Below are 15,700 nucleotides of genomic sequence, written 5' to 3'. Positions count from 1 at the left end.
AATAGGTGGTTAAAATTTTGACTAAATTCCCTCCTTAATTATAAAATATAAGAGAATGATCTAACTTTTCATTTTTTTATTGAGTTTGGGAAAATTGAGAAGTTATCTTCGAGTTTGAATCAAGAAACAAAAATATCAAACACAAGGCTTACCGGTTTACACTGTTTAAGCAAATTGTGAATTGAAGTTTATTTGATATTCAAATAAACATGCCAATAGTTTTAAATAAATGATAAGGACAATTTATAATCCTAATCTAAGAAGCAAAATTTTAGATGTTTTTTTTTTTCAAGATTTAAATATGATCTTTAATAAGAAAATTAGAACAAAGTCAAACGATGACGAAGAATGGTGGGAGTGGTAGCAAAGAAATAAATGAACAAATTTGAATAAAAGATAAACAATAGCATAAATCAAACATAAAATCAATTCTAGACCTACGCTCTTCTACCAAACTTACCAAACTTATAAGACAATCCTACTCTTCAACCCAACCATCTAAGATTTTTGTTGAATTAAGAACTCTTGAATAAAAGAAATTATCATCCTTATACAAAATTCGGATAAACCAAGAGATAAGAATTAGATTACCACTAAGATCAAAGATCTAGAAAACCTTGCTTTAAATTGAGTTACTCCACAATCGAGCTTGATGAGACTCAATTAAATGATGCAACCTACACAATAATTGCATGAAACTGAGGAATGATGTTCAAATTTACAAGGGTGAAAGTGCATTTTACACACTAATTTGTGGGTATTTATAGTCTCTTCACCAAAAAAAACTTCAACTCCTTAAATACCCACTATGGTCATAATTGTTCACTTCCTCCCACTACCCTTTAAATTACAAAAAAAAAAAAAAAAAAAAANAAAAAAAAAAAAAAAAAAAAAAAAAAAAAAAAAAAAAAAGAAAAAAAGAAAAAAAAGTTATAGTCACTGTGACAAGTAACTTCTCACCTTTTTGCCCAATGATCGACTACTTCAACAGTGCAAATATTCACATTTGAAGCTCCAAACGGTCCTTCCTCAATCAACTAAGCTTGTAACACATGAAATAAAGATTGAATCGAGTCTATAGTAGATGAAGAATGAATGTTTGTTGAATCTTCTTGGACTTTGATCATGTAATAGATCTAGTTGGAATATTTGGAACACCGTGATCCTTATAAGGTTTGGAGGGTCACAAACCTAAAGTTCGTCCTTTTCATAGGTCGTCTTGAAGTTCATGCCAAAGTTCGTCTAAACTTGGACCCATCGGAGCTTTGGACGGGTAGAGACCCAAAATTCGCGGCTTTCGAAATTCGCCAAAACATGAGCATGGTAAAAGTCTTCGGAGTATCTGAAATAAAAAGTTCGTCCTTTCCAGAGTTCATCTCAACATTTGTGCTGAAGTTCATCAAAGCATGGACTTGTCAGAGCTCCACCTGGGAGTCAAACGTTCATTTTTTTCGGTGCCTGTCTTGAATTTGGACCAAAGTTCTTCCAAACTGTTACCAACTAAAGCTCCGAAGAGTTAGGAACCCAAAGTTCGTTCGTCCCACACACTGTCGCAACGTCTGGTCCAAAGTTCATCCAAACTTCGATCGGTTAGGCTATCGAGGCTTAGAAATCTCAACTTCGTGGTTTTAAGAGTTCGTTTCTTCTAAACTTTGACTTGTTAGAGCTTTGTAAAGTTAGGAACCCAAAGTTTGTCCTCTCTTTACAAAGCTTGTCTCAACGCTTGTGTACATACAAGTTAGTCCTTTCTAGAGCTCAGACAAAAGTTCGCCCAAACTCCTCTAACCCTTTTCAAGATTTGGGAGTTACAAACCTAAAGTTCGCTCTTTCTAGAGTCCGTCTCAGTGTTTGGACCAAACTTTTATCTATTAGATGTTTGGAGGGAAACAAGCCCAAAGTTCGTCCTTCTTAGAGTTTGTCTCAAAGTTTGTGCTAAAATTCGTCCAAATTTGGACCCATAAGAACTTTGGAGGGTTTGAGACCCGTAGTTCGCTGCGTTTAGAGTTCGCCAAAATCTGGGCTTGGTAAAAGTCTTCGGAGGGTCTAAAACCAAAAATTCATCGTTTCAAAGTTTGTTTCGATATTTGTGTCAAAGTTGAGGCATGGACTTGTCAGAGCTCCATCGTGCTGTTGGTAGCCAAATGTTCATTATTTATTTTTTTATTTTTATTTTTATTTTTTGCCTGTCTTGAGTTTGGACCAAAGTTCTTCCAAACTATTACCAACTAGAGCTCCAGAGAGTTAAGAACCCAAAATTCGTCTATCCCTCGCACTGTCTCGACATTTGGTCCAAAGTTTGTCAAAACTTCAATCCGTTAGGCTATCGATCCTTAGAAACCTAAACTTCATGATTTGAAGAGCCCATTTCATCTAAACTTTGACATGTTAGAGCTTTCTAGAGTTAGGAACCCAAGTTTGTCCTTTCTTTTCCGAGCTTTTCTCGACGCTTGTGTACGTTTGAGTTAGTCCTTTCTAGAGCTCAGACAAAAGTTTGCTCAAACTCCTTTGACCCTTTTTGAGATTAATGAGTTAGAAATCTAAAGTTCAATCTTTCTAGAGTCCATCTCAGCGTTCGGACCAAGCTTTGACCCATTTGATGTTTGGAAGGCCACAAGCCCAAAGTGCATCTTTTTTAGAGGTCATCTTGAAGTTCGTGTCAAAGTTCATCCAAACTTGGATATGTTGAAGCTTTGGAAGGCTAGGGACTCGAAGCTCGTTGTTTTCAGAGTTTGTCAAAACCTGGGCCTGGTAAAAGTCTTCAGAAGTATGAAACAAAAGTTCATCCTTTCCAAAGTTTATCTCGACATTTGTGCTGAAGTTCGTCAAAGCATGGACTTGTCAGAGCTTCTTCCTGCTGTTAGGAGCCAAAAATTCATTTTTTTTAAAGCTTGTCTAGATGTTTTGACCAAAGTTCTTCCAAACTGTTAAGGACTATAGCTTCAGATTGTTAGGAACCCAAAGTTCATCCATCTTTCACATTGTTTCGATGTTTGGTCCAAAGTTCGTCCAAACTTCGATTCGTTAGGCTATCGAGGCTTATAAACCTAAACTTCATGGTTTAAAGAGCCCTGGACTTTGACCTTTTAAAGCTTTGGAGAGTTAGGAACCCAAAGTTCATTCTTTCTTTCCAGAGCTTGTCTCGACGCTTGTGTACGTACAAGTTAGTCCTTTCTAGAGATGGATAGAAGTTCGCCCAAACTCCTCTGACCCTTTTTGAGATTTGGAGAGTTAGAAACTCAAAGTTCGTCCTTTATGGAGGTTGTCTCAGCGTTTGAATCTAACTTTGATCCATTAAAGGTTTGGAGGGCCACAAACTTACAGTTTGTCCTTCCTAGAGGTCGTCTCAAAGTTCGTCCAATCTTGGACCCGTCAAAGCTTTGGAGGGCTAGAGACCCAAAGTTTGCTGCCTTCAGAGTTCACTAAAACCTGGGCCTAGTAAAAGTCTTTGGTGAGTGTGAAACCAAAAGTTCATCCTTTCCAGAGTTCGTCTCGACCTTTTTGCCGAAGTTCGTTGAAGCATGGACTTATTAGAGCTCCATCGTGCTTTTGGGAGCCAAAAGTTCATTTTGTCCGGAGTCTATCTTGATGTTTGGACTAAAATTCTTCGAAATTGTTACCAACTAGAGCTCTCGAGAGTTAAGTTCATGAAACCTCTTCTTTATTTTCCACTCAAGCTTAAGAAATCATTTTGGCAGAACGACTTATTTTGCACACAATCAACCTTTATTGGACAGAGTGATAAGACCTTTCGGGGCCTTGATATCTTCATGAATTCTTTTCCTCCCAATACCACAAAGCTCATAGTCTCCTTTGATTGAAGCTTGATGGACCATGTTTCGTTGATTACTCTCGACCTTGAGCCCTTCACTCTTCCTGGTCTTAAAAAAAAAAAGGAAAATACTGAAACATATAGCATTGGTTGGAGTCACGAATTTTCTTGCCGCCTTCAATTAGATTTTTCAAAAATACCTCCCTCATTGCCATGGAACTTGAATTGAGGGAATATCTTTGGGCCATTTTTCAGCTCTCCCATCCTTCCTTAAATTTGTTGGGGGAGTTCATTTAGAACGTAGGAGTTGGTTTCAAGTATAACCGTTAACTATATAGCCCTAGCCCTGGAATCTAGAAGATACCTATAATCTAGTAGTTCCATTTTTGTCTCAAATAAAACTTCATATTTATAAATGGACAATTTTTAAATTTGAAAGTTTCAGAAGGTCCATCAAAAATATATTCTTCGGAGGTACCTTAGATTTGAATATTAGTAATTGAATCCAAAGAAATTTGAGTCTTCTTGAACATGTTAAAATTTAAGCACAATCCAATAGTTGTACGTTGAGTTTAGATTTTTTTTTATTCTTTTTTTTCTTCAGGGGTAGAGAATCAAATTTTTTGACCATAGTATTTTTGTAATTATCTTGAACTTTAAAGTTATTTTTGGTAATTTGGCACTTTTTGATTTTATTATTATTTTTTTAGAAAAATCCAAACTTTTTATTTTTTTTATTTTATTTACGTCTGTGTAGTCATTTTCCTCTCTGAAAACCATAAAATTTCTTCTCTATAAAAAATTAAAAATCCAAAAAATTCGGTAAAAATTAGAAAAATATCCCTTTTTGCCCTTTAGGCTTACTTATTCCTTCCCAAACCATTTTCAAAACTTTGTACTTTCTCCTTTTCCTTGATTTCCTTAAACCAACCTTATTGAGGCACCTTAGACTTAATTTGAGTTACCAACCTTACTTTGAGGCACCTTAGACTTGTTACCAACCTTACTTTGAGGCACCTTAGACTTACTTTGAGTTACCAACCTTACTTTGAGGCACCTTAGACTTGTTACCAACCTTACTTTGAGGCACCTTAGACTTACTTTGAGTTACCAACCTTACTTTGAGGCACCTTAGACTTGTTACCAACCTTACTTTGAGGCACCTTAGACTTACTTTGAGTTACCAACCTTACTTTGAGGCACCTTAGACTTGTTACCAACCTTACTTTGAGGCACCTTAGACTTACTTTGAGTTACCAACCTTACTTTGAGGCACCTTAGACTTGTTACCAACCTTACTTTGAGGCACCTTAGACTTACTTTGAGTTACCAACCTTACTTTGAGGCACCTTAGACTTGTTACCAACCTTACTTTGAGGCACCTTAGACTTACTTTGAGTTACCAACCTTACTTTGAGGCACCTTAGACTTGTTACCAACCTTACTTTGAGGCACCTTAGACTTACTTTGAGTTACCAACCTTACTTTGAGGCACCTTAGACTTGTTACCAACCTTACTTTGAGGCACCTTAGACTTACTTTGAGTTACCAACCTTACTTTGAGGCACCTTAGACTTGTTACCAACCTTACTTTGAGGCACCTTAGACTTACTTTGAGTTACCAACCTTACTTTGAGGCACCTTAGACTTGTTACCAACCTTACTTTGAGGCACCTTAGACTTACTTTGAGTTACCAACCTTACTTTGAGGCACCTTAGACTTGTTACCAACCTTACTTTGAGGCACCTTAGACTTACTTTGAGTTACCAACCTTACTTTGAGGCACCTTAGACTTGTTACCAACCTTACTTTGAGGCACCTTAGACTTACTTTGAGTTACCAACCTTACTTTGAGGCACCTTAGACTTGTTACCAACCTTACTTTGAGGCACCTTAGACTTACTTTGAGTTACCAACCTTACTTTGAGGCACCTTAGACTTGTTACCAACCTTACTTTGAGGCACCTTAGACTTACTTTGAGTTACCAACCTTACTTTGAGGCACCTTAGACTTGTTACCAACCTTACTTTGAGGCACCTTAGACTTACTTTGAGTTACCAACCTTACTTTGAGGCACCTTAGACTTGTTACCAACCTTACTTTGAGGCACCTTAGACTTACTTTGAGTTACCAACCTTACTTTGAGGCACCTTAGACTTGTTACCAACCTTACTTTGAGGCACCTTAGACTTACTTTGAGTTACCAACCTTACTTTGAGGCACCTTAGACTTGTTACCAACCTTACTTTGAGGCACCTTAGACTTACTTTGAGTTACCAACCTTACTTTGAGGCACCTTAGACTTGTTACCAACCTTACTTTGAGGCACCTTAGACTTACTTTGAGTTACCAACCTTACTTTGAGGCACCTTAGACTTGTTACCAACCTTACTTTGAGGCACCTTAGACTTACTTTGAGTTACCAACCTTACTTTGAGGCACCTTAGACTTGTTACCAACCTTACTTTGAGGCACCTTAGACTTACTTTGAGTTACCAACCTTACTTTGAGGCACCTTAGACTTGTTACCAACCTTACTTTGAGGCACCTTAGACTTACTTTGAGTTACCAACCTTACTTTGAGGCACCTTAGACTTGTTACCAACCTTACTTTGAGGCACCTTAGACTTACTTTGAGTTACCAACCTTACTTTGAGGCACCTTAGACTTACTTTGAGTTACCAACCTTACTTTGAGGCACCTTAGACTTACTTTGATTTACCAACCTTACTTTGAGGCACCTTAGACTTACTTTGAGTTACCAACCTTACTTTGAGGCACCTTAGACTTACTTTGTGTTACCAACCTTACTTTGAGGCACCTTAGAATTACTTTGAGTCACCAACCTTACTTGGAGTATTACAAAATTAGATGATATGATTGAGTTAGTTGAACCTTATTTAGCATGATTACTTAGTTAATAGACTTGAGCATGATTAGGCCGGGTTACTAAGCTACGCATGATTTTACTATGATTGGACTCAAATGATTTGATTAAGCTTGATTAGCCTCAATTAAGCATGACTAAACTCTGATTAAGCATCAAAATGTTGTAATTAGACTTAGATCATATGAATAAGTATGATTAGGCTCGATTAAGGTGATGATTTTAATGATTGGTTGGGGTTTTGTTTGATATATTTGTGCTGTGATTTGAATAAGCATGATTGAGCATGATTAGGCTCGATTATGCATGAATATACCACTATTAAACCCCGATGATTCGAATGATTGGTTGGGACGTTGCACGATATCAAAAATTGCCCAAAATGTTTTGACCGTTCTATTGTCTACAATAGCTTTTGAATCAACATTTAGTACGAGTGGGATTATTCTCGATTATTTTAAGAGTTTTTTGACACCTAAAACAATGGATACCAAATTCCATCCGTAGAAAATTAGTTTCATTAGATCTTCCTCAATTGTTTAAAGATTTTGTTCTAAGATCAGACATATAATTCCAAATTCTAATCTATTTATTATCTCTTTTAACTAATTACTTTTATTTGGATCTATCCCATTATTTCCCTTACTTAACCAATTACCCAGGAAGGGTCGATATTAGTTATTTTTAGTTATATGACAATGTTGAACCATATTAAAATGTTATAATTCTCTGATGTTAGTCAGCCGCGCCCGTGTGTCTTGACCCCTATCCAATTTTTGAGCATTATGGATCTGATAGTCTATAAAAGAAAGGTTCAAAAACCTTCCTTCCCCTGACGAGAATAGAAGAAGATATTCCTTGTCAATAATTTTTATTTTTTATTTTGAATGATTATAGATGGATTAGTATTTATTCATGAACTCTTAATATATTTTATATAAGATTATATTGGATAATTATGAATGGTAGATAAATAAAAGTTTTTGTTAACACTAATTTTTTTAACAGCCATATAATCCAATCGAAAGATTTGGAGTTGGGTTGGAAGAAATTTTGGGTTGGGTTAGATTACCAATCCAATTCACGCAAATTTTTTGGTTCGTTAAAAAAAAACTCCCTCAATCTAACCTAGCTCGATCCATGTACACCCCTAAATTGTATGTGTTCTAGAACTTTTTCAAATTTGGGAAGATCTAATGGCTATAAATAAATATATCCAAGATTTTGTTTAGACTGCTCAAGCTGTCGAAAGGTTTTGGGTTTAGGTGATGACATTTTGGTATTTAACTCGAATTTTAGGGACATTTTGGTAATTTGTCAATTCTAAATTATTTTATTATTTGCCTCCAAAAATTCCAATTTTTTTCTAAAATTTCCTTTTCCCTTGTCTTAATTTTTTCCATCTTCATGTAACAAAGTAAAAACCCTCCGTTTGTGAGAAAATTAGAAAAAAATGATTAGGTTGTCCATTTTTTCTTAATATTTCTTTTTTAATTTCTTTTGGAAGCTTATAAAACTTATTCTGAACTTTATATAGTTAATGGTTCAAGTCTTCGAAGAGCCCATCGTTGTCATGTTCATAGACTCTTTAGATTATTACTTAAATTTAAAATTATATTAATATCTTCGAATCTTTTATATAATATATAATATTTATAAATAAAATAATTAAAAGTTAATTATTAATTACGAAACTTTAAGGCATATACACCATGTGTTTATATCCACACCTGCGTAGTTATGGGTATATCTATGAATATATACATACCCTAAGTTATCTAGAATATCATTCATACCCTATTACAACCACCCCTCTTGATTTTGTTAAAGTTAGAATAGGTCTATACATAGTAAGATAATCTACTAATTTGCTTAATGTGTTACCATGGATTAAGAAGAATCTACTGATTTTAGATAGTGACCCATGTAGTTTATAGTGACATTCAACCTAACATGATATCAGAAGCAAGGTTTATTCATTAACAATGTCTATCATATCTTTTTCCTCCTCCTCGTCCACCATCTCCAACACGATCTCATCTACCATGGCGTCGACATTTGGCACAGTCCCTTTCCACCACGCTATCACAGTCCGTCTCACCAAAAATAACTTCATCATATGGTGTTCCCAGCTCCTCCCCTACCTACGGAGTATGAAGCTTATGGGCTACCTCGATAACACCATTGTCGCACCTGCCAAGCTGGTCCCTTCCTCAACCGCTGCTGGTGCTGACCTAGTCTCTAATCCGACCTATGATCAATGGTATGATCAAGATCAACAGGTCCTTAGCGGTCTTCTCTCCTCCATGTCTGAGGAGATTCTTCACGATGTGGTTGCCGTTACTATGTCCAAGGAGGCGTGGGATACCCTGCAGCAGATGTTTTCGTCATCAACTCGTGCTCGCACTGTTCAGATCCATGTTGAGCTCGCCGCGTCTAAGAAACACGATCTGTTTGCTGCAGATTATTTTCGCAAGATCAAAGGGTTGGCCGCCATTGGCTCTGCCTTGTGGGATGATGACGTGATTGCGTATCTCCTCGCTAGTCTTGGCCCTGACTATGATCCCTTTGTCACCTCGATGACTACCAAGAGTTAAGCCCTCACACTTGATGATGTAATTGCACATCTAATGACATTTGAAGCTCGCCAACTACAACACTAGACCGAACTTCAGTTAAATCCTACATCTTCAGCCAATTATGTTGGTCGTGGTGATCAGTAGAAGAACCGTGGGCGTAGGGATCGTGGTCGTGGCTGTTCTCAAGGTGGCATGCCCTCTCATCCTGCTGGTGATCATCGTGACCCTTCTGCTCGTCCTTCAAGTCAGATCTACGGCAAAATGGGGCATACTGTCATTCGCTGCTGGCATAGGATAGACGAGTCCTATCAAGATGAACTTTCTTCTGAGGCACTAGCGGCTACTTCCTCTTAAAAGATTAATCCAAATTGGTACAGCGACACATGCACCACTGATCATATCACTAGTGACCTGGATCGTCTCGGTGAGCGTGAACGCTATCATGGAGGTGAACAAGTTCAAGTCGGCAATGGAACAAGTTTGCGTATTTTGCATACGGCTCATTCTTCAATTAATACTGCTGCTCGTTCTCTTGCATTGCGAAATATTTTGCATGTGCCTGAAATTTTCAAACATCTTCTTTCCGTTCATAAATTTTCTCGTGATAATGACGTATTCTTTGAATACCATCCTTGGCATTTTTCTATTAAGGATCAACAGTCAAGGAAAATTCTTCTAGACGAGAGGTGTGAGTTTGGTCTCTATCCTATTAAGTCATCTGATGTCGATGATCTCAAGCATGCCTTAGTGAGTAGATCTACTACTCATGCCTAATGGCATGCACGTTTTGGACATCCTTCATCTCAAGTAATAAAGTCAATTTTGTGTCTCAATAATATTTCGTGTGCTAGTGAGTCACCTTTGCCCGTTTATAATGCGTGTCAGTTAGAAAAAAGTCATCAGTTACCATGCACTAGTTCTTTTCATAGGTCTTCATCACCTTTGGAACTAATTTTTCCGGATGCTTGGGGTCCTACACCTCCATCTGTTGGGGGTTTTAGATATTATATCAGCTTCATTGATGATTTCAATAAATTTTCGTGGATCTATTTGATGCATGATCGTACAGAAGCTTCTCGTATACTTTTGTAGTTCCAAGCTCATGTTGAGCACCTCCTAGATATTAAAATCAAGTGTGTTCAATCTGATTGGGGTGGGGAATATCAGAAAATTCATAACACATTCTTGGAATTGCTCATTGTGTTTCGTGCCCTCACATACATCAACAAAATGGGTCTGCTGAACACAAGCACTGTCATATTGTTGAAACTGGTCTAGCCCTTCTAGCTCATGTTGATGTACCTATTAAATTTTGTGATGACATGTTTCTTACAGCCACATGTCTCATCAATCGTCTTCCTACACGTGTCATCGATAACAAATGCCCCTTAGAACGTCTTTTTCATACCCCACCAAATTACTCCTTATTAAAAGTTTTTTGGTGTGTTTGTTGGTCTCATCTTCGCCCTTATAACAAGAAAAGCTCTCTTTTTTATCCAAGAAATGTGTCTTTCTAGGCTACAGTTCTTTACATAAAGGTCGTGTCTATATTTCTAGAGACATCATATTTGATGAGAACGTTTTTTCGTTCAAGAGAGCCTCACCCAGTTCTTCCCCAACCTTGCAGCCAAAGCACAATGCCCCTGATTTGTACACCTTAAATTTGGGTAACAACATTACTAATTTGGAGAATTATCATATGCATATATATGTGCCTACAAACTCTTTGGATGCAGAAAATATTGTGCCCACATCAGCTTCAGGATTACCGTCGCAATCCTCCACATCGCTTCCGCGCAAATTGGCATCGGTTGTTCTGCCAATGATTGAGGCATCGAATCCTCTGCCAGCAGATGGTATTGTGCAATGCCCGATCGGATCCTTGGCCGCTGATTGACCGACTACTGTAGCACTGGTTGCTCCCCTCACAACGGCTGGTACGGCTGTCTCCTCAGTTGTGGATCCTGCACCTACTACTCATCCGTATGGTACTCGATTAAGGCACAATATCAAGCAAACCAAGGTGCGTACAGATGGAACAGTAACATATTCTGTGGTTCGGTCTTCTACCTCTGAACCTACTTCACATATTACTGCTATGTAGTATCCCCTCTAGCGTTAAGCAATGAATGATAAATTTCAGGCACTTCTAAAAAATAAGACATGACACTTAGTTCCTCCTCGTGTTGGTCTTAACGTTATTGATTGCAAATGAGTTTTCAAACTCAAGCAAAAGTCAGATGACTCTATTGATCGCTACAAAGCACACCTAGTTGCTAAAGGGTTTAAACAACAGTATGATGTTGATTATGATGATACATTTAGTCCAGTTGTTAAGCCCACTACCGTTCAGCTCTTATTATCTCTTGCTATTTCTCGTGGTTGGGCTATTCGGCAGATTGATATTCAAAATGCTTTTCTTTGTGGTTTTCTTAATGAAGATGTTTGTAAGAAGCAACCCCATGGATTTGTGGATTGTGGATTCTCAACATCCTGGTTATCTCTACAAGCTGGATAAGTCGTTTTAGGGCTTCAAACAAGCTCCACGTGCCTGGTTTCTCGCCTTAGCTCCAAACTATTACAGCTGGATTTTACACCTTCAAAGGCTGATGACTCTCTTTTCATTTTTAACAAGACGGACATTCGAATGTATATCCTCATCTATGTTGATGACATTATTATCATCGGCTCATCTTCTACGGCTACGAGAAACTTCTTACATAGCTTTGGGATGATTTTGCCGTCAAGGATCTTGGCACTTAGAGTTATTTTCTTGGGATTGAGGTCCGTCATACTTCCAATGGAGTTGTTCTGACATAACATAAATACAATCATGATTTATTCTCCAAAACCAATATGCTCACCTCCAAAGGTTTGCTCACACCTATGCTCCCTAGTGAGAAGTTGTTATTGGATGGTGGTGAAAAGCTCTCGCCTAATGATACTACTCGCTATCAAAGTGTTGTTGGTGCTCTCCAATATTTGTCTTTGACACGTCCTGATATATCCTTCTGTGTCAATAGAGTGTGTCAGTTCCTGTCCTCCTTGACTTCTGTACATTGGGCGGCGGTCAAATGAATTCTCCATTATCTACATGACACTATTGATATGGGCTTGTGTCTTAGAAAGTCCATGTAACGACCCTAAATTTCCACATACTCAAAGTCGCTACTAACGTCTCATGCTCATCTATAATGCGGAAATATAACTCTTACATGAACATAATTGATAACGTAAATTTCAAAAAACGTTTAAAACAACTTCTTCTTTGGAAAACACAGCCATGATCTTACGTGTTTAAATATGAAATACTGAAATTTAGAGAAAACGAAAACAAATACAAAATAATTTAAAAAAATGGAATGCAAAACAACCTATTCTAACTTAAGACTAGAAATTTAAATATGAGTCTACCCTATGCACGTGCCACAGTCTCTGCTCGCGATGCCACTGTCCTCCGTACAAGTGCGTCTTGCCTTTACCTGAAAAATGATGTAGCACACGGGCTGAGTATTTCAAAGAATACTCAGTAAGTGGCCCCTACTATAGGGGGCCATGCAAATGCAAACACATGCAATCATGATTTAGGGACCTATCTCTAATCATCTTAGGGGTGGCCTCCAGTCTCGGATAAATTGGATGTGTAGTACTTCCCTGCACACGACTCACACGTACGAGTGTGAATCCCTAGGACGCTCACACACCCCCTGGACCCTGTCAAGCTAATCTGTAGCGACGTCTGAAGGTCAGCGGAACCCCATAGTGTCATGCGCCTCATGAACACCCTCATCTGTGTGCATTCGCACCTGTGCGCATTCGCGCTCATCATATGGTGCGCGTTTGCACTCATCATCTCTAGGGGAAGTAGCCCTATGCTTATGAACATATAATATGCATGAGGTCCCTCTAAATCCATCATAATGTCTCTTCTGACACAACCCTCTAGTCTCATCTCTTTGTTACTCTAGGTAACACATACTCGTGGATATTTATATTAATATCATTTTCGCGCTCTTAGGGTTGTGTCCTATGTCGATCTAACGACATGATGCAATATGGCACTCATCATCATATAACATGCTCAAAATGGAAAACATCATCATATTAAGGTAAACGTCACGTAATCATCATACTCATCATATTACCGCAAAGTGCATCAAACATATCAAGTACGACATTCATAAAAAAAAAATATATATATACTGAGCACATCATCAGGTAGCATAACCCACACATCATCATAAGTCATACATCATCATAACTCATATACCGCATCGTACGACATAATTCATACAACATCGTAACTCATACAATTTTTTAGCCTATCCTATAGTAAGGGCACTTACTTGGTTGGCCTTAGCCGAAGTATTCCCTAATTTAATTAACGTAAGCTCCCGTTCCTCGAGAGCTGCTCCAAAGGTTGCTAGAGTTCGCTTCATATCGAACCGTTCGTCACCTTTCGTTAGCATTTCACATTTTAATTAATAATCCAACTAACAATGTGAAATACAGCTCTAAAACGGTCTCAGTAAAAAAAATCGAATTCCACGTTTTCATTTTTCCTAAATTTTGGTTTGGTAGTAAAACTTAAATTGAAAATATGTCAATAGTATTTCATGGTGCTTCAATCATTCAATCCAAGTTTGTTATAATATTATATTCTTTTGGTACAAATAATAATAATTTCTCACATCTTCCATTTTCCTTCTCTCTGTTGTACACTTTTCTTTCTCCTCTCTATGTCTTCTTTTTCTTTCATATGAATGACTATGCAATTATAAAATAATATTAAATCAATTCTGTTTTCTTCCCCTGTCCAGTATGACTATCAATTAACAGAAGCCATTTTCAATCTTTTTTTTTCTTCTCTTTCCTAAAAAAAACTACTCTCATCTACCGAAGCCATTTTCTATTCTATTTTCTTCTCTTTCCTTTTTCAATCTATTATGTTTTTTTCTCTTTCCTAAAAACTGCCAGCTATTTTCATTCTATTCTGTTTTCTTCTCTCTCCCAAACACTATCCAATTCATTTTCAATCTATTTTAATTTTCCTCAGTAAAAATGTCTATGCATCCATCAATTATGATTTGCAATTCACAGATCTAAAAATCTAAATAATTGAAAAGGAGATCTAACTTACAGATTACTTTTCGGTCTCTTTCCATTCCTATTAAATCTACTTGAAGTGAAGGCTATCTCCAATTCTTCTCTCCCAAAATTTGTGATCTTTCCTTTGTTTCTTTTTTCTGATTTTTTTTTCCAGATCATTTTGTAGTTGTAGGATGTGTCGGGGAGATATCTGGGGAAGGTGGAGAGAGAGTGATAATTTTTTTTTTCATATCATTTTGTAGTTGTAGGATGTGTCGGGGAGATATCTGGGGAAGGTGGAGAGAGAGTGATAATTTACTTTTTTTTATTTATTTATTTATTTATTTATTTATTTATTATTATTTACTTATTATTATTATTATTATTATTTTTCAGGAGGTTACAGTCCAACACTGATTTGCTTAGTGCCTTCTTGGATGCTGATTGGGCTGGGAATTCTGATGACGGTCGAAGCACTTGAGGCTATGCGATCTTCTTTGGTGGCAATCTTATCTTCTGGAGTTCAATGAAACAATCGACAGTTTCTCGTTCTAGTACGGAGGCCGAATACTAGGCGGTTGTTGATGTCACTGCCGAATTAATCTGGATCCAAGTCCTCTTGCTTGAGCTCGGGATCTCGCAAGCGTGAGCGCCTAGCCTGTGGTGTGATAATATTGGTGTCACCTATCTGTTCGCCAATCCAATCTTTCATCGACAGATGAAGCATGTTGAGGTTGATTATCACTTCATTCGTGAACGAGTATCGACTTGTCAGCTTGATGTGCGACTCATATCTTTCAAGGATTAGCTCTCCAATATCATGACAAAGCCACTACTAGCTTAGTAGTACATCATAGAATAGATCATATCTATATATAATAAGATAATCTACTGATTTCATGGTAACAATCGACTTGTCGGCTTGATGTGCGACTCATATCTTTCAAGGATTAGCTCTCCAATATCATGACAAAGCCACTACTAGCTTAGTAGTACACCATAGAATAGATCATATCTATACATAATAAGATAATCTACTGATTTCGTGGTTTGTTACCATGATCATCTACTGATTTTCTAGTTTGTTGCCGTGTATTAGTATCAAGGCCTGGTTTGTTATATGATCAATGAGAATCTACTGATTTCCTAGTTTGTTACCTTAGATCAAGGCCCACCATGTAATCCTCTTATATACATCTATAAATACATGAGGTCAAGAGCCATATATCCCATTCAACCTAACCGATCTCACCATTTTTACATACTTTTATGCCATTTAAAATATTTGATGCCTAACATTAACATAAAAATCAATTTAAGCTAATGTTATGACAAATATGATAAATAAATGTTGAGAGGGAATCGGACGTTGCAT

The 15,700-nt window shown here is 37.3% G+C and overlaps 1 non-coding gene across 1 annotated transcript; it reads left to right on the top strand.

Moving 5' to 3' along the window:
• Positions 1-9,162: 9,162 nt before the first annotated feature.
• On the top strand, positions 9,163-9,301 carry LOC111454763. Its single transcript, XR_002712496.1, has one exon. It is a non-coding gene; the product is annotated as a small nucleolar RNA Z247 (small nucleolar RNA).
• Positions 9,302-15,700: the final 6,399 nt, after the last annotated feature.

The sequence above is a fragment of the Cucurbita moschata genome, unplaced genomic scaffold (assembly GCF_002738365.1).
Source record: "Cucurbita moschata cultivar Rifu unplaced genomic scaffold, Cmos_1.0 Cmo_Scf00016, whole genome shotgun sequence".
In the NCBI taxonomy this organism is placed as follows: Eukaryota; Viridiplantae; Streptophyta; class Magnoliopsida; order Cucurbitales; family Cucurbitaceae; genus Cucurbita; species Cucurbita moschata.
The sequence above is the reverse complement of the archived record's forward strand: the minus strand, read 5'-3'. Positions and strand labels throughout refer to the sequence as shown.